Below are 20552 nucleotides of genomic sequence, written 5' to 3'. Positions count from 1 at the left end.
GGTCACAATTTCTGCTAAAAATCTGACGTTCTGCAATTCACTCAAAAATGTTGGCAAACTGTTGCAAACGATCCACTGAAAGGTATTTTGGTGGAAACAGATGGGTTTTTATCATCGGAAACAGAATTAGCCCTCGACGTCTGAACAACTTTTTTTGAAAAAATCCCTAAGCCGCTCGGTCACAATTTCTGCTAAAAATCTGACGTTCTGCAATTCACTCAAAAATGTTGGCAAACTGTTGCGAGTGATCCCCTGAAATGTTTTTTGGTGGAAACAGATGAGTTTTTATCATCGGAAACAGAATGAGCCCTCGATGTCTGAACAACTTTTTTTTGAAAAAATCCGTAAGGCGCGCGGTCACAATTTCTTGTAAAAATCTGACGTTCTGCAATTCACTCCAAAATGTTCGCGAACTGTTGCAAGTGATCCTCTGAAATGTTTTTCGGTGGAAACAGATGGGTTTTTATCATCGGAAACAGAATCAGCCCTCGATGTCTGAACAACTTTTTTTGAAAAAATCCCTAAGCCGCGCGGTCACAATTTCTGCTAAAAATCTGACGTTCTGCAATTCACTCAAAAATGTTGGCAAACTGTTGCAAGTGATCCCCTGAAATGTTTTTCGGTGGAAACAGATGGGTTTTTATCATCGGAAACAGAATTAGCCCTCGACGTCTGAACAACTTTTTTTGAAAAAATCCCTAAGCCGCGTGGTCACAATTTCTGCTAAAAATTTGACGTTCTGCAATTCACTCAAAAATGTTGGCAAACTGTTGCAAGTGATCCCCTGAAATGTTTTTCGGTGGAAACAGATGGGTTTTTATCATCGGAAACAGAATTAGCCCTTGACGTCTGAACAGCTTTTTTTGAAAAAATCCCTAAGCCGCGCGGTCACAATTTCTGCTAAAAATTTGACGTTCTGCAATTCACTTAAAAATGTTGGCAAACTGTTGCAAGTGATCCCCTGAAATTTTTTTCGGTGGAAACAGATGGGTTTTTATCATCGGAAACAGAATTAGCCCTCGAAGTCTGAACAACTTTTTTTGAAAAAATCCCTAAGCCGAGCGGTCACAATTTCTGCAAAAAATCTGACGTTCTGCAATTCACTCAAAAATGTTGGCAAACTGTTGCGAGTGATCCCCTGAAATGTTTTTCGGTGGAAACAGATGGGTTTTTATCATCGGAAACAGAATTAGCCCTCGACGTCTCAACAACTTTTTTTTGAAAAAATCCGTAAGGCGCGCGGTCACAATTTCTTGTAAAAATCTGACGTTCTGCAATTCACTCCAAAATGTTCGCGAACTGTTGCAAGTGATCCTCTGAAATGTTTTTCGGTGGAAACAGATGGGTTTTTATCATCGGATATAGAATTAGTCCTTGACGTCTGAACAACTTTTTTTGAAAAAATCCCTAAGCCGCGCGGTCACAATTTCTGCTAAAAATCTGACGTTCTGCAATTCACTCCAAAATGTTGGAAAACTGTTGCAAGTGATCCCATGAAATGTTTTTTGGTGGAAAGAGATGGGTTTTTATCATCGGAAACAGAATTAGCCCTCGACGTCTGAACAACTTTTTTTCAAAAAATCCCTAAGCCGCGCGGTCACAATTTCTGCTAAAAATCTGAGGTTCTGCAATTCACTCAAAAATGTTGGCAAACTGTTGCGAGTGATCCCCTGAAATGTTTTTCGGTGGAAACAGATGGGTTTTTATCATCGGAAACAGAATTAGTCCTCGACGTCTGAACAACCTTTTTTGAAAAAATCCCTAAACCGCGCGGTCACAATTTCTGCTAAAAATCTGACGTTCTGCAATTCACTCAAAAATGTTGGCAAACTGTTGCAAGTGATCCCCTGAAATGTTTTTCGGTGGAAACAGATGGGTTTTTATCATCGGAAACAGAATTAGCCCTCGACGTCTGAACAACTTTTTTTGAAAAAATCCCTAAGCCGCGCGGTCACAATTTCTGCTAAAAATTTGACGTTCTGCAATTCACTCAAAAATGTTGGCAAACTGTTGCGAGTGATCCCCTGAAATGTTTTTCGGTGGAAACAGATGGGTTTTTATCATCGGAAACAGAATTAGCCCTCGACGTCTGAACAACTTTTTTTGAAAAAATCCGTAAGGCGCGCGGTCACAATTTCTTATAAAAATCTGACGTTCTGCAATTCACTCCAAAATGTTCGCGAACTGTTGCAAGTGATCCTCTGAAATGTTTTTCGGTGGAAACAGATGGGTATTTATCATCGGAAACAGAATCAGCCCTCGATGTCTGAACAACTTTTTTTGAAAAAATCCCTAAGCCTCGCGGTCACAATTTCTGCTCAAAATCTGACGTTCTGCAATTCACTCAAAAATGTTGGCAAACTGTTGCAAACGATCCCCTGAAAGGTATTTTGGTGGAAACAGATGGGTTTTTATCATCGGAAACAGAATTAGCCCTCGACGTCTGAACAACTTTTTTTGGAAAAATCCCTAAGCCGCTCAGTCACAATTTCTGCTAAAAATCTGACGTTCTGCAATTCTCTCAAAAATGTTGGCAAACTGTTGCGAGTGATCCCCTGAAATGTTTTTCGGTGGAAACAGATGGGTTTTTATCATCGGAAACAGAATTAGCCCTCGACGTCTGAACAACTTTTTTTGAAAAAATCCGTAAGGCGCGCGGTCACAATTTCTTGTAAGAATCTGACGTTCTGCAATTCACTCCAAAATGTTCGCGAACTGTTGCAAGTGATCTTCTGAAATGTTTTTCGGTGGAAACAGATGGGTATTTATCATCGGAAACAGAATCAGCCCTCGATGTCTGAACAACTTTTTTTGAAAAAATCCCTAAGCCTCGCGGTCACAATTTCTGCTAAAAATCTGACGTTCTGCAATTCACTCAAAAATGTTGGCAAATAGTTGCAAACGATCCCCTGAAAGGTATTTTGGTGGAAACAGATGGGTTTTTATCATCGGAAACAGAATTAGCCCTCGAAGTCTGAACAACTTTTTTTGAAAAAATCCCTAAGCCGCGCGGTCACAATTTCTGCTAAAAATCTGACGTTCTGCAATTCACTCAAAAATGTTGGCAAACTGTTGCAAGTGATCCCCTGAAATGTTTTTCGGTGGAAATAGATGGGTTTTTATCATCGGAAACAGAATTAGCCCTCGAGGTCTGAACAACTTTTTTTGAAAAAATCCCTAAGCCGCTCGGTCACAATTTCTGCTAAAAATCTGACGTTCTGCAATTCACTCAAAAATGTTGGCAAACTGTTGCGAGTGATCCCCTGAAATGTTTTTCGGTGGAAACAGATGAGTTTTTATCATCGGAAACAGAATGAGCCCTCGACGTCTGAACAACTTTTTTTGAAAAAATCCGTAAGGCGCGCGGTCACAATTTCTGCTAAAAATCTGACGTTCTGCAATTCACTCCAAAATGTTCGCGAACTGTTGCAAGTGATCCCCTGAAATGTTTTTCGGTGGAAACAGGTGGGTTTTTATCATCGGAAACAGAATTAGCCCTCGACGTCTGAACAGCTTTTTTTGAAAAAATCCCTAAGCCGCTCGGTCACAATTTCTGCTAAAAATTTGACGTTCTGCAATTCACTCAAAAATGTTGGCAAACTGTTGCGATTGATCCCCTGAAATGTTTTTCGGTGGAAACAGATGGGTTTTTATCATCGGAAACAGAATTAGCCCTCGACGTCTGAACAACTTTTTTTGAAAAAATCCCTAAGCCGCGCAGGCACAATTTCTTGTAAGAATCTGACGTTCTGCAATTCACTCCAAAATGTTCGCGAACTGTTGCAAGTGATCTTCTGAAATGTTTTTCGTGGAAACAGATGGGTTTTTATCATCGGATACAGAATTAGCCCTCGACGTCTGAACAGCTTTTTTTTGAAAAAATTCCTAAGCCGCGCGGTCACAATTTCTGCTAAAAATTTGACGTTCTGCAATTCACTCCAAAATGTTCGCGAACTATTGCAAGTGATCCTCTGAAATGTTTTTCGGTGGAAACAGATGGGTTTTTATCATCGGAAACAGAATCAGCCCTCGATGTCTGAACAACTTTTTTTGAAAAAATCCCTAAGCCGCGCGGTCACAATTTCTGCTAAAAATCTGACGTTCTGCAATTCACTCAAAAATGTTGGCAAACTGTTGCGAGTGATCCCCTGAAATGTTTTTCGGTGGAAACAGATGGGTTTTTACCACGGAAACAGAATTAGCCCTCGACGTCTGAACAACTTTTTTTGAAAAAATCCCTAAGCCGCGCGGTCACAATTTCTTGTAAGAATCTGACGTTCTGCAATTCACTCCAAAATGTTCGCGAACTGTTGCAAGTGATCTTCTGAAATGTTTTTCGTGGAAACAGATGGGTTTTTATCATCGGAAACAGAATTAGCCCTCGACGTCTGAACAACTTTTTTTTAAAAAATCCCTAAGTCGCGCGGTCACAATTTCTGCTAAAAATCTGACGTTCTGAAATTCACTCCAAAATGTTGGCAAACTGTTGCAAGTGATCCCCTGCAATGTTTTTCGGTGGAAATAGATGGGTTTTTATCATCGGAAACAGAATCAGCCCTCGACGTCTGAACAACTTTTTTTGAAAAAATCCCTAAGCCGCGCGGTCACAATTTCTGCTAAAAATTTGACGTTCTGCAATTCACTCAAAAATGTTGGCAAACTGTTGCAAGTGATCCCCTGAAATATTTTTCGGTGGAAACAGATGGGTTTTTATCATCGGAAACAGAATCAGCCCTCGACATCTGAACAACTTTTTTTGAAAAAATCCCTAAGCTGCGCGGTCACAATTTCTGCTAAAAATTTGACGTTCTGCAATTCACTCAAAAATATTGGCAAACTGTTGCAAGTGATCCCCTGAAATATTTTTCGGTGGAAACAGATGGGTTTTTATCATCGGAAACAGAATTAGCCCTCGACGTCTGAACAACTTTTTTTGAAAAAATCCCTAAGCCGCGCGGTCACAATTTCTGCTAAAAATCTGACGTTCTGCAATTCACTCAAAAATGTTGGCAAACTGTTGCGAGTGATCCCCTGAAATGTTTTTAGGTGGAAACAGATGGGTTTTTAACATCGGAAACAGAATTAGCCCTCGACGTCTGAACAACTTTTTTTGAAAAAATCCCTAAGCCGCGCGGTCACGATTTCTGCTAAAAATCAGACGTTCTGCAATTCACTCCAAAATGTTGGCAAACTGTTGCAAGTGATCCCCTGAAAGGTTTTTCGGTTGAAACATATGGGTTTTTATCATCGGAACAGAGTTAGCCCTCGAGGTCTGAACAACTTTTTTTGAAAAAATCCCTAAGCTGCGCTGTCACAATTTCTGCTAAAAATCTGACGTTCTGCAATTCACTCAAAAATGTTGGCAAACTGTTGCAAGTGATCCCCTGAAATGTTTTTCGGTGGAAACAGATGGGTTTTTATCATCGGAAACAGAATTAGCCCTCGACGTCTGAACAACTTTTTTTGAAAAAATCCCTAAGCCGAGCGGTCACAATTTCTGCAAAAAATCTGACGTTCTGCAATTCACTCAAAAATGTTGGCAAACTGTTGCGAGTGATCCCCTGAAAGGTTTTTCGGTGGAAACAGATGGGTTTTTATCATCGGAAACAGAATTAGCCCTCGACGTCTGAACAACTTTTTTTGAAAAAATCCGTAAGGCGCGCGGTCACAATTTCTTGTAAAAATCTGACGTTCTGCAATTCACTCCAAAATGTTCGCGAACTGTTGCAAGTGATCCCCTGCAATGTTTTTCAGTGGAAACAGTTGGGTTTTTATCATCGCAAACAGAATTAGCCCTCGACGTCTGAACAACTTTTTTTAAAAAAATCCCTAAGCCGCGCGGTCACAATTTCAACAAAAATCTGACGTTCTGCAATTCACTCAAAAATGGTGCCAAACTGTTGCAAACGATCCCCTGAAAGGTATTTTGGTGGAAACAGATGGGTTTTTATCATCGGAAACAGAATTAGCCCTCGACGTCTGAACAACTTTTTTTGAAAAAATCCCTAAGCCGCGCGGTCACAATTTCTGCTAAAAATCTGACGTTCTGCAATTCACTCCAAAATGTTGGCAAACTGTTGCAAGTGATCCCCTGCTATTTTTTTCGGTGGAAATAGATGGGTTTTTATCATCGGAAACAGAATCAGCCCTCGACGTCTGAACAACTTTTTTTGAAAAAATCCCTAAGCCGCGCGGTCACAATTTCTGCTAAAAATTTGACGTTCTGCAATTCACTCAAAAATGTTGGCAAACTGTTGCAAGTGATCCCCTGAAATGTTTTTCGGTGGAAACAGATGGGTTTTTATCATCGGAAACAGAATTAGCCCTCGACGTCTGAACAACTTTTTTTGAAAAAATCCCTAAGCTGCGCGGTCACAATTTCTGCAAAAAATCTGACGTTCTGCAATTCACTCAAAAATGTTGGCAAACTGTTGCGAGTGATCCCCTGAAATGTTTTTCGGTGGAAACAGATGTGTTTTTATCATCGGAAACGGAATTAGCCCTCGACGTCTGAACAACTTTTTTTGAAAAAATCCCTAAGCCGCGCGGTCACAATTTCTGCTAAAAATCTGATGTTCTGCAATTCACTCCAAAATGTTGGCAAACTGTTGCAAGTGATCCCCTGAAATGTTTTTCGGTGGAAACAGATGGGTTTTTATCATCGGAACAGAGTTAGCCCTCGAGGTCTGAACAACTTTTTTTGAAAAAATCCCTAAGCTGCGCTGTCACAATTTCTGCTAAAAATCTGACGTTCTGCAATTCACTCAAAAATGTTGGCAAACTGTTGCAAGTGATCCCCTGAAATGTTTTTCGGTGGAAACAGATGGGTTTTTAGCATCGGAAACAGAATTAGCCCTCGACGTCTGAACAACTTTTTTTGAAAAAATCCCTAAGCCGCGCGGTCACAATTTCTGCTAAAAATCTGACGTTCTGCAATTCACTCAAAAATGTTGGCAAACTGTTGCGAGTGATCCCCTGAAATGTTTTTCGGTGGAAACAGATGGGTTTTTATCATCGGAAACAGAATTAGCCCTCGACGTCTGAACAACTTTTTTTGAAAAAATCCCTAAGCCGCGCGGTCACGATTTCTGCTAAAAATCTGACGTTCTGCAATTCACTCAAAAATGTTGGCAAACTGTTGCAAGTGATCCCCTGAAAGGTTTTTCGGTGGAAACAGATGGGTTTTTATCATCGGAACAGAGTTAGCCCTCGAGGTCTGAACAACTTTTTTTGAAAAAATCCCTAAGCTGCGCTGTCACGATTTCTGCTAAAAATCTGACGTTCTGCAATTCACTCAAAAATGTTGGCAAACTGTTGCAAGTGATCCCCTGAAATGTTTTTCGGTGGAAACAGATGGGTTTTTATCATCGGAAACAGAATTAGCCCTCGACGTCTGAACAACTTTTTTTGAAAAAATCCCTAAGCCGAGCGGTCACAATTTCTGCAAAAAATCTGACGTTCTGCAATTCACTCAAAAATGTTGGCAAACTGTTGCGAGTGATCCCCTGAAATGTTTTTCGGTGGAAACAGATGGGTTTTTATCATCGGAAACAGAATTAGCCCTCGACGTCTGAACAACTTTTTTTGAAAAAATCCGTAAGGCGCGCGGTCACAATTTCTTGTAAAAATCTGACGTTCTGCAATTCACTCCAAAATGTTCGCGAACTGTTGCAAGTGATCCCCTGCAATGTTTTTCAGTGGAAACAGTTGGGTTTTTATCATCGCAAACAGAATTAGCCCTCGACATCTGAACAACTTTTTTTAAAAAAATCCCTAAGCCGCGCGGTCACAATTTCAGCAAAAATCTGACGTTCTGCAATTCACTCAAAAATGGTGCCAAACTGTTGCAAACGATCCCCTGAAAGGTATTTTGGTTGAAACAGATGGGTTTTTATCATCGGAAACAGAATTAGCCCTCGACGTCTGAACAACTTTTTTTGAAAAAATCCCTAAGCCGCGCGGTCACAATTTCTGCTAAAAATCTGACGTTCTGCAATTCACTCCAAAATGTTGGCAAACTGTTGCAAGTGATCCCCTGCAATGTTTTTCGGTGGAAATAGATGGGTTTTTATCATCGGAAACAGAATCAGCCCTCGACGTCTGAACAACTTTTTTTGAAAAAATCCCTAAGCCGCGCGGTCACAATTTCTGCTAAAAATCTGATGTTCTGCAATTCACTCCAAAATGTTGGCAAACTGTTGCAAGTGATCCCCTGAAATGTTTTTCGGTGGAAACAGATGGGTTTTTATCATCGGAACAGAGTTAGCCCTCGAGGTCTGAACAACTTTTTTTGAAAAAATCCCTAAGCTGAGCTGTCACAATTTCTGCTAAAAATCTGACGTTCTGCAATTCACTCAAAAATGTTGGCAAACTGTTGCAAGTGATCCCCTGAAATGTTTTTCGGTGGAAACAGATGGGTTTTTAGCATCGGAAACAGAATTAGCCCTCGACGTCTGAACAACTTTTTTTGAAAAAATCCCTAAGCCGCGCGGTCACAATTTCTGCTAAAAATCTGACGTTCTGCAATTCACTCAAAAATGTTGGCAAACTGTTGCGAGTGATCCCCTGAAATGTTTTTCGGTGGAAACAGATGGGTTTTTATCATCGGAAACAGAATTAGCCCTCGACGTCTGAACAACTTTTTTTGAAAAAATCCCTAAGCCGCGCGGTCACGATTTCTGCTAAAAATCTGACGTTCTGCAATTCACTCAAAAATGTTGGCAAACTGTTGCAAGTGATCCCCTGAAAGGTTTTTCGGTGGAAACAGATGGGTTTTTATCATCGGAACAGAGTTAGCCCTCGAGGTCTGAACAACTTTTTTTGAAAAAATCCCTAAGCTGCGCTGTCACGATTTCTGCTAAAAATCTGACGTTCTGCAATTCACTCAAAAATGTTGGCAAACTGTTGCAAGTGATCCCCTGAAATGTTTTTCGGTGGAAACAGATGGGTTTTTATCATCGGAAACAGAATTAGCCCTCGACGTCTGAACAACTTTTTTTGAAAAAATCCCTAAGCCGAGCGGTCACAATTTCTGCAAAAAATCTGACGTTCTGCAATTCACTCAAAAATGTTGGCAAACTGTTGCGAGTGATCCCCTGAAATGTTTTTCGGTGGAAACAGATGGGTTTTTATCATCGGAAACAGAATTAGCCCTCGACGTCTGAACAACTTTTTTTGAAAAAATCCGTAAGGCGCGCGGTCACAATTTCTTGTAAAAATCTGACGTTCTGCAATTCACTCCAAAATGTTCGCGAACTGTTGCAAGTGATCCCCTGCAATGTTTTTCAGTGGAAACAGTTGGGTTTTTATCATCGCAAACAGAATTAGCCCTCGACATCTGAACAACTTTTTTTAAAAAAATCCCTAAGCCGCGCGGTCACAATTTCAGCAAAAATCTGACGTTCTGCAATTCACTCAAAAATGGTGCCAAACTGTTGCAAACGATCCCCTGAAAGGTATTTTGGTTGAAACAGATGGGTTTTTATCATCGGAAACAGAATTAGCCCTCGACGTCTGAACAACTTTTTTTGAAAAAATCCCTAAGCCGCGCGGTCACAATTTCTGCTAAAAATCTGACGTTCTGCAATTCACTCCAAAATGTTGGCAAACTGTTGCAAGTGATCCCCTGCAATGTTTTTCGGTGGAAATAGATGGGTTTTTATCATCGGAAACAGAATCAGCCCTCGACGTCTGAACAACTTTTTTTGAAAAAATCCCTAAGCCGCGCGGTCACAATTTCAGCAAAAATCTGACGTTCTGCAATTCACTCAAAAATGTTGGCAAACTGTTGCAAGTGATCCCCTGAAATGTTTTTCGGTGGAAACAGATGGGTTTTTATCATCGGAAACAGAATTAGCCCTCGACGTCTGAACAACTTTTTTTGAAAAAATCCCTAAGCCGCGTGGTCACAATTTCTGCTAAAAATTTGACGTTCTGCAATTCACTCAAAAATGTTGGCAAACTGTTGCAAGTGATCACCTGAAATGTTTTTCGGTGGAAACAGATGGGTTTTTATCATCGGAACCAGAATTAGCCCTCGACGTCTGAACAACTTTTTTTGAAAAAATCCCTAAGCCACGCGGTCACAATTTCTGCTAAAAATTTGACGTTCTGCAATTTACTCCAAAATGTTGGCAAACTGTTGCAAGTGATCCCCTGAAATGTTTTTCGGTGGAAACAGATGGGTTTTTATCATCGGAAACAGAATTAGCCCTCGACGTCAGAACAACTTTTTTTGAAAAAATCCCTAAGCCGCGCGGTCACAATTTCTTGTAAAAATCTGACGTTCTGCAATTCACTCCAAAATGTTCGCGAACTGTTGCAAGTGATCTTCTGAAATGTTTTTCGGTGGAAACAGATGGGTTTCTATCATCGGAAACAGAATTAGTCCTTGACGTCTGAACAACTTTTTTTGAAAAAATCCCTAAGCCGCGCGGTCACGATTTCTGCTAAAAATCTGACGTTCTGCAATTCACTCAAAAATGTTGGCAAAGTGTTGCAAGTGATCCCCTGAAATGTTTTTCGGTGGAAACAGATGGGTTTTTATCATCGGAACAGAATTAGCCCTCGACGTCTGAACAACTTTTTTTGAAAAAATCCCTAAGCCGCGCGGTCACAATTTCTGCTAAAAATCTGACGTTCTGCAATTCACTCAAAAATGTTGGCAAACTGTTGCGAGTGATCCCCTGAAATGTTTTTCGGTGGAAACAGCTAGGTTTTTATCATCGGAAACAGAAATAGCCCTCGACGTCTGAACAACTTTTATTGAAAAAATCCCTAAGCCGCGCGGTCACAATTTCTTGTAAAAATCTGACGTTCTGCAATTCACTCCAAAATGTTCGCGAACTGTTGCAAGTGATCCTCTGAAATGTTTTTCGGTGGAAACAGATGGGTTTTTATCATCGGAATAGAATTAGCCCTCGACGTCTGAACAACTTTTTTTGAAAAAATCCCTAAGCCGCGCGGTCAGAATTTCTGCTAAAAATTTGACGTTCTGCAATTCACTCAAAAATGTTGGCAAACTGTTGCAAGTGATCCCCTGCAATGTTTTTCAGTGGAAACAGATGGGTTTTTATCATCGGAAACAGAATTAGCCCTCGACGTCTGAACACCTTTTTTTGAAAAAATCCGTAAGCCGAGCGGTCACAATTTCTGCAAAAAATCTGACGTTCTGCAATTCACTCAAAAATGTTGGCAAACTGTTGCGAGTGATCCCCTGAAATGTTTTTCGGTGGAAACAGATGGGTTTTTATCATCGGAAACAGAATTAGCCCTCGACGTCTGAACAACTTTTTTTGAAAAAATCCGTAAGGCGCGCGGTCACAATTTCTTGTAAAAATCTGACGTTCTGCAATTCACTCCAAAATGTTCGCGAACTGTTGCAAGTGATCCCCTGCAATGTTTTTCAGTGGAAACAGTTGGGTTTTTATCATCGCAAACAGAATTAGCCCTCGACATCTGAACAACTTTTTTTAAAAAAATCCCTAAGCCGCGCGGTCACAATTTCAGCAAAAATCTGACGTTCTGCAATTCACTCAAAAATGGTGCCAAACTGTTGCAAACGATCCCCTGAAAGGTATTTTGGTTGAAACAGATGGGTTTTTATCATCGGAAACAGAATTAGCCCTCGACGTCTGAACAACTTTTTTTGAAAAAATCCCTAAGCCGCGCGGTCACAATTTCTGCTAAAAATCTGACGTTCTGCAATTCACTCCAAAATGTTGGCAAACTGTTGCAAGTGATCCCCTGCAATGTTTTTCGGTGGAAATAGATGGGTTTTTATCATCGGAAACAGAATCAGCCCTCGACGTCTGAACAACTTTTTTTGAAAAAATCCCTAAGCCGCGCGGTCACAATTTCAGCAAAAATCTGACGTTCTGCAATTCACTCAAAAATGTTGGCAAACTGTTGCAAGTGATCCCCTGAAATGTTTTTCGGTGGAAACAGATGGGTTTTTATCATCGGAAACAGAATTAGCCCTCGACGTCTGAACAACTTTTTTTGAAAAAATCCCTAAGCCGCGTGGTCACAATTTCTGCTAAAAATTTGACGTTCTGCAATTCACTCAAAAATGTTGGCAAACTGTTGCAAGTGATCACCTGAAATGTTTTTCGGTGGAAACAGATGGGTTTTTATCATCGGAACCAGAATTAGCCCTCGACGTCTGAACAACTTTTTTTGAAAAAATCCCTAAGCCACGCGGTCACAATTTCTGCTAAAAATTTGACGTTCTGCAATTTACTCCAAAATGTTGGCAAACTGTTGCAAGTGATCCCCTGAAATGTTTTTCGGTGGAAACAGATGGGTTTTTATCATCGGAAACAGAATTAGCCCTCGACGTCAGAACAACTTTTTTTGAAAAAATCCCTAAGCCGCGCGGTCACAATTTCTTGTAAAAATCTGACGTTCTGCAATTCACTCCAAAATGTTCGCGAACTGTTGCAAGTGATCTTCTGAAATGTTTTTCGGTGGAAACAGATGGGTTTCTATCATCGGAAACAGAATTAGTCCTTGACGTCTGAACAACTTTTTTTGAAAAAATCCCTAAGCCGCGCGGTCACGATTTCTGCTAAAAATCTGACGTTCTGCAATTCACTCAAAAATGTTGGCAAAGTGTTGCAAGTGATCCCCTGAAATGTTTTTCGGTGGAAACAGATGGGTTTTTATCATCGGAACAGAATTAGCCCTCGACGTCTGAACAACTTTTTTTGAAAAAATCCCTAAGCCGCGCGGTCACAATTTCTGCTAAAAATCTGACGTTCTGCAATTCACTCAAAAATGTTGGCAAACTGTTGCGAGTGATCCCCTGAAATGTTTTTCGGTGGAAACAGCTAGGTTTTTATCATCGGAAACAGAAATAGCCCTCGACGTCTGAACAACTTTTATTGAAAAAATCCCTAAGCCGCGCGGTCACAATTTCTTGTAAAAATCTGACGTTCTGCAATTCACTCCAAAATGTTCGCGAACTGTTGCAAGTGATCCTCTGAAATGTTTTTCGGTGGAAACAGATGGGTTTTTATCATCGGAATAGAATTAGCCCTCGACGTCTGAACAACTTTTTTTGAAAAAATCCCTAAGCCGCGCGGTCAGAATTTCTGCTAAAAATTTGACGTTCTGCAATTCACTCAAAAATGTTGGCAAACTGTTGCAAGTGATCCCCTGCAATGTTTTTCAGTGGAAACAGATGGGTTTTTATCATCGGAAACAGAATTAGCCCTCGACGTCTGAACACCTTTTTTTGAAAAAATCCGTAAGCCGCGCGGTCACAATTTCAGCAAAAATCTGACGTTCTGCAATTCACTCAAAAATGGTGCCAAACTGTTGCAAACGATCCCCTGAAAGGTATTTTGGTGGAAACAGATGGGTTTTTATCATCGGAAACAGAATTAGCCCTCGACGTCTGAACAACTTTTTTTGAAAAAAATCCCTACAATTTCTTGTAGAAATCTGACGTTCTGCAATTTACTCAAAAATGTTGGCAAACTGTTGCAAGTGATCCCCTGAAAGGTTTTTCGGTGGAAACAGATGGGTTTTTATCATCGGAACAGAATTAGCCCTCGACGTCTGAACAACTTTTTTTGAAAAAATCCCTAAGCCGCGCGGTCACGATTTCTGCTAAAAATCTGACGTTCTGCAATTCACTCAAAAATGTTGGCAAACTGCTGCAAGTGATCCCCTGAAAGGTTTTTCGGTGGAAACAGATGGGTTTTTATCATCGGAATAGAATTAGCCCTCGACGTCTGAACAACTTTTTTTGAAAAAATCCCTAAGACGCGCGGTCACAATTTCTGCTAAAAATCTGACGTTTTGCAATTCACTCCAAAATGTTCGCGAACTGAGCGGTCACGATTTCTGCTAAAAATCTGACGTTCTGCAATTCACTCAAAAATGTTGGCAAACTGTTGCAAGTGATCCCCTGCAATGTTTTTCAGTGGAAACAGATGGGTTTTTATCATCGGAAACAGAATTAGCCCTCGACGTCTGAACACCTTTTTTTGAAAAAATCCGTAAGCCGCGCGGTCACAATTTCAGCAAAAATCTGACGTTCTGCAATTCACTCAAAAATGGTGCCAAACTGTTGCAAACGATCCCCTGAAAGGTATTTTGGTGGAAACAGATGGGTTTTTATCATCGGAAACAGAATTAGCCCTCGACGTCTGAACAACTTTTTTTGAAAAAAATCCCTACAATTTCTTGTAGAAATCTGACGTTCTGCAATTTACTCAAAAATGTTGGCAAACTGTTGCAAGTGATCCCCTGAAAGGTTTTTCGGTGGAAACAGATGGGTTTTTATCATCGGAACAGAATTAGCCCTCGACGTCTGAACAACTTTTTTTGAAAAAATCCCTAAGCCGCGCGGTCACGATTTCTGCTAAAAATCTGACGTTCTGCAATTCACTCAAAAATGTTGGCAAACTGCTGCAAGTGATCCCCTGAAAGGTTTTTCGGTGGAAACAGATGGGTTTTTATCATCGGAATAGAATTAGCCCTCGACGTCTGAACAACTTTTTTTGAAAAAATCCCTAAGACGCGCGGTCACAATTTCTGCTAAAAATCTGACGTTTTGCAATTCACTCCAAAATGTTCGCGAACTGAGCGGTCACGATTTCTGCTAAAAATCTGACGTTCTGCAATTCACTCAAAAATGTTGGCAAAGTGTTGCAAGTGATCCCCTGAAAGGTTTTTCGGTGGAAACAGATGGGTTTTTATCATCGGAACAGAATTAGCCCTCGACGTCTGAACAACTTATTTTGAAAAAGTCCCTAAGCCGCGCGGTCACAATTTCAGCAAAAATCTGACGTTCTGCAATTCACTCAAAAATGTTGGCAAACTGTTGCGAGTGATCCCCTGAAATGTTTTTCGGTGGAAACAGCTGGGTTTTTATCATCAGAAACAGAATTAGCCCTTGACGTCTGAACAACTATTTTTGAAAAAATCCCTAAGCCGCGCGGTCACAATTTCTTGTAAAAATCTGACGTTCTGCAATTCACTCCAAAATGTTCGCCAACTGTTGCTAGTGATCCTCTGAAATGTTTTTCGGTGGAAACAGATGGGTTTTTATCATCGGAAACCGAATTAGTCCTTGACGTCCGAACAACTATTTTTGAAAAAATCCCTAAGCCGCGCTGTCACGATTTCTTCTAAAAATCTGACGTTCTGCAATTCACTCAAAAATGTTGGCAAACTGTTGCACGTGAACCCCTGAAATTTTTTTCGGTGGAAACAGATGGGTTTTTATCATCGGAATAGAATTAGCCCTCGACGTCTGAACAACTTTTTTTGAAAAAATCCCTAAGCCGCGCGGTCACAATTTCTGCTAAAAATCTGACGTTCTGCAATTCACTCAAAAATGTTGTCAAACTGTTGCAAGTGATCCCCTGAAATGTTTTTCGGTGGAAACAGATGGGTTTTTATCATCGGAAACAGAATAAGCCCTCGACGTCTGAACACCTTTTTTTGAAAAAATCCGTAAGCCGCGCGGTCACAATTTCAGCAAAAATCTGACGTTCTGCAATTCACTCAAAAATGGTGCCAAACTGTTGCAAACGATCCCCTGAAAGGTATTTTGGTGGAAACAGATGGGTTTTTATCATCGGAAACAGAATTAGCCCTCGACGTCTGAACAACTTTTTTTGTAAAAATCCCTAAGCCGCGCGGCCACAATTTCTGCTAAAAATCTGACGTTCTGCAATTCACTCAAAAATGTTGCAAACTGTTGCAAGTGATCCCCTGAAATGTTTTTCGGTGGAAACAGCTGGGTTTTTATCATCGGAAACAGAATTAGCCCTTGACGTCTGAACAACTTTTTTTGAAAAAATCCGTAAGGCGCGCAGTCACAATTTCTTGTAAAAATCTGAAGTTCTGCAATTCACTCCAAAATGTTCGCGAACTGTTGCAAGTGATCACCTGAAATGTTTTTCGGTGGAAACAGATGGGTTTTTATCATCGGAAACAGAATTAGCCCTCAACGTCTGAACAACTTTTTTTGAAAAAATCCCTAAGCCGCGTGGTCACAATTTCCTGTAAAAATCTGACGTTCTGCAATTCACTCAAAAATGTTGGCAAACTGTTGCAAGTGATCGCCTGCAATGTTTTTCAGTGGAAACAGATGAGTTTTTATCATCGGAAACAGAATCAGCCCTCGACGTCTGAACAACTTTTTTTGAAAAAATCCCTAAGGCGTGCGGTCACAATTTCTGCTAAAAATCTGACGTTCTGCAATTCACTCAAAAATGTTGGCAAACTGTTGCGAGTGATCCCCTGAAATGTTTTTCGGTGGAAACAGATGGGTTTTTATCATCGGAAACAGAATTAGCCCTCGACGTCTGAACGACTTTTTTTGAAAAAATCCCTAAGCCGCGAGGTCACAATTTCTGCTAAAAATCTGACGTTCTGCAATTCACTCCAAAATGATCGCGAACTGTTGCAAGTGATCCTCTGAAATGTTTTTCGGTGGAAACAGATGGGTTTTTATCATCGGAAACCGAATTAGTCCTTGACGTCCGAACAACTTTTTTTGAAAAAATCCCTAAGCCGCGCGGTCACGATTTCTGCTAAAAATCTGAAGTTCTGCAATTCACTCAAAAATGTTGGCAAACTGTTGCAAGTGATCCTCTGAAATGTTTTTCGGTGGAAACAAATGGGTTTTTATCATCGGAAACAGAATTAGCCCTTGACGTCTGAACAACTTTTTTTGAAAAAATCCCTAAGCCGCGCGGTCACAATTTCTTGTAAAAATCTGACGTTCTGCAATTCACTCCAAAATGTTCGCCAACTGTTGCTAGTGATCCTCTGAAATGTTTTTCGGTGGAAACAGATGGGTTTTTATCATCGGAAACCGAATTAGCCCTCGACGTCCGAACAACTTTTTTTGAAAAAATCCCTAAGCCGCGCTGTCACGATTTCTTCTAAAAATCTGACGTTCTGCAATTCACTCAAAAATGTTGGCAAACTGTTGCAAGTGATCCCCTGAAAGGTTTTTCGGTGGAAACAGATGGGTTTTTATCATCGGAATAGAATCAGCCCTCGACGTCTGAACAACTTTTTTTGAAAAAATCCCTAAGCCGCGCGGTCACAATTTCTGCTAAAAATCTGACGTTCTGCAATTCACTCAAAAATGTTGGCAAACTGTTGCAAGTGATCCCCTGAAATGTTTTTCGGTGGAAATAGATGGGTTTTTATCATCGGAAACAGAATCAGCCCTCGACGTATGAACAACTTTTTTTGAAAAAAATCCCTAAGCCGCGCTGTCACAATTTCTGCTAAAAATCTCACATTCTGCAATTCACTCAAAAATGTTGGCAAACTGTTTCAAGTTATCTTCTGAAATGTTTTTCGGTGGAAACAGATGGGTTTTTATCATCGGAACAGAATTAGCCCTCGACGTCTGAACAACTTTTTTTGAAAAAATCCCTAAGCCGCGCGGTCACAATTTCAGCAAAAATCTGACGTTCTGCAATTCACTCAAAAATGTTGGCAAACTGTTGCGAGTGATCCCCTGAAATGTTTTTCGGTGGAAACAGCTGGGTTTTTATCATCGGAAACAGAATTAGCCCTTGACGTCTGAACAACTTTTTTTGAAAAAATCCCTAAGCCGCGCTGTCACGATTTCTTCTAAAAATCTGACGTTCTGCAATTCACTCAAAAATGTTGGCAAACTGTTGCGAGTGATCCCCTGAAATGTTTTTCGGTGGAAATAGATGGGTTTTTATCATCGGAAACAGAATCAGCCCTCGACGTATGAACAACTTTTTTTGAAAAAAATCCCTAAGCCGCGCTGTCACAATTTCTGCTAAAAATCTGACGTTCTGCAATTCACTCAAAAATGTTGGCAAACTGTTTCAAGTGATCTTCTGAAATGTTTTTCGGTGGAAACAGATGGGTTTTTATCACCGGAACAGAATTAGCCCTCGACGTCTGAACAACTTTTTTTGAAAAAATCCCTAAGCCGCGCGGTCACAATTTCAGCAAAAATCTGACGTTCTGCAATTCACTCAAAAATGTTGGCAAACTGTTGCGAGTGATCCCCTGAAATGTTTTTCGGTGGAAACAGCTGGGTTTTTATCATCGGAAACAGAATTAGCCCTTGACGTCTGAACAACTTTTTTTGAAAAAATCCCTAAGCCGCGCGGTCACAATTTCTTGTAAAAATCTGACGTTCTGCAATTCACTCCAAAATGTTCGACAACTGTTGCTAGTGATCCTCTGAAATGTTTTTCGGTGGAAACAGATGGGTTTTTATCATCGGAAACAGAATTAGTCCTTGACGTCCGAACAACTTTTTTTGAAAAAATCCCTAAGCCGCGCTGTCACGATTTCTTCTAAAAATCTGACGTTCTGCAATTCACTCAAAAATGTTGGCAAACTGTTGCAAGTGATCCCCTGAAAGGTTTTTCGGTGGAAACAGATGGGTTTTTATCATCGGAATAGAATTAGCCCTCGACGTCTGAACAACTTTTTTTGAAAAAATCCCTAAGCCGCGCGGTCACAATTTCTGCTAAAAATCTGACGTTCTGCAATTCACTCAAAAATGTTGGCAAACTGTTGCAAGTGATCCCCTGCAATGTTTTTCAGTGGAAACAGATGGGTTTTTATCATCGGAAACAGAATTAGCCCTCGACGTCTGAACACCTTTTTTTGAAAAAATCCGTAAGCCGCGAGGTCACAATTTCAGCAAAAATCTGACGTTCTGCAATTCACTCAAAAATGGTGCCAAACTGTTGCAAACGATCCCCTGAAATGTTTTTCGGTGGAAATAGATGGGTTTTTATCATCGGAAACAGAATCAGCCCTCGACGTCTGAACAACTTTTTTTGAAAAAATCCCTAAGCCGCGCGGTCACAATTTCTGCTAAAAATCTGACGTTCTGCAATTCACTCCAAAATGTTGGCAAACTGTTGCAAGTGATCCCCTGAAATGTTTTTCGGTGGAAATAGATGGGTTTTTATCATCGGAAACAGAATCAGCCCTCGACGTATGAACAACTTTTTTTGAAAAAATCCCTAAGCCGCGCTGTCACGATTTCTTCTAAAAATCTGACGTTCTGCAATTCACTCAAAAATGTTGGCAAACTGTTGCGAGTGATCCCCTGAAATGTTTTTCGGTGGAAATAGATGGGTTTTTATCATCGGAAACAGAATCAGCCCTCGACGTATGAACAACTTTTTTTGAAAAAAATCCCTAAGCCGCGCTGTCACAATTTCTGCTAAAAATCTGACGTTCTGCAATTCACTCAAAAATGTTGGCAAACTGTTTCAAGTGATCTTCTGAAATGTTTTTCGGTGGAAACAGATGGGTTTTTATCATCGGAACAGAATTAGCCCTCGACGTCTGAACAACTTTTTTTGAAAAAATCCCTAAGCCGCGCGGTCACAATTTCAGCAAAAATCTGACGTTCTGCAATTCACTCAAAAATGTTGGCAAACTGTTGCGAGTGATCCCCTGAAATGTTTTTCGGTGGAAACAGCTGGGTTTTTATCATCAGAAACAGAATTAGCCCTTGACGTCTGAACAACTATTTTTGAAAAAATCCCTAAGCCGCGCGGTCACAATTTCTTGTAAAAATCTGACGTTCTGCAATTCACTCCAAAATGTTCGCCAACTGTTGCTAGTGATCCTCTGAAATGTTTTTCGGTGGAAACAGATGGGTTTTTATCATCGGAAACCGAATTAGTCCTTGACGTCCGAACAAGTATTTTTGAAAAAATCCCTAAGCCGCGCTGTCACGATTTCTTCTAAAAATCTGACGTTCTGCAATTCACTCAAAAATGTTGGCAAACTGTTGCACGTGATCCCCTGAAATTTTTTTCGGTGGAAACAGATGGGTTTTTATCATCGGAATAGAATTAGCCCTCGACGTCTGAACAACTTTTTTTGAAAAAATCCCTAAGCCGCGCGGTCACAATTTCTGCTAAAAATCTGACGTTCTGCAATTCACTCAAAAATGTTGTCAAACTGTTGCAAGTGATCCCCTGAAATGTTTTTCGGTGGAAACAGATGGGTTTTTATCATCGGAAACAGAATAAGCCCTCGACGTCTGAACACCTTTTTTTGAAAAAATCCGTAAGCCGCGCGGTCACAATTTCAGCAAAAATCTGACGTTCTGCAATTCACTCAAAAATGGTGCCAAACTGTTGCAAGTGATCCCCTGAAATGTTTTTCGGTGGAAATAGATGGGTTTTTATCATCGGAAACAGAATCAGCCCTCGACGTATGAACAACTTTTTTTGAAAAAAATCCCTAAGCCGCGCTGTCACAATTTCTGCTAAAAATCTGACATTCTGCAATTCACTCAAAAATGTTGGCAAACTGTTTCAAGTGATCTTCTGAAATGTTTTTCGGTGGAAACAGATGGGTTTTTATCATCGGAACAGAATTAGCCCTCGACGTCTGAACACCTTTTTTTGAAAAAATCCCTAAGCCGCGCGGTCACAATTTCAGCAAAAATCTGACGTTCTGCAATTCACTCAAAAATGTTGGCAAACTGTTGCGAGTGATCCCCTGAAATGTTTTTCTGTGGAAACAGCTGGGTTTTTATCATCGGAAACAGAATT

The sequence above is a fragment of the Podarcis liolepis genome (genome assembly GCF_965112155.1).
Source record: "Podarcis liolepis genome assembly, contig: HAP1_SCAFFOLD_22, whole genome shotgun sequence".
In the NCBI taxonomy this organism is placed as follows: Eukaryota; Metazoa; Chordata; class Lepidosauria; order Squamata; family Lacertidae; genus Podarcis; species Podarcis liolepis.
Note: the sequence above shows the minus strand (reverse complement) of the source record.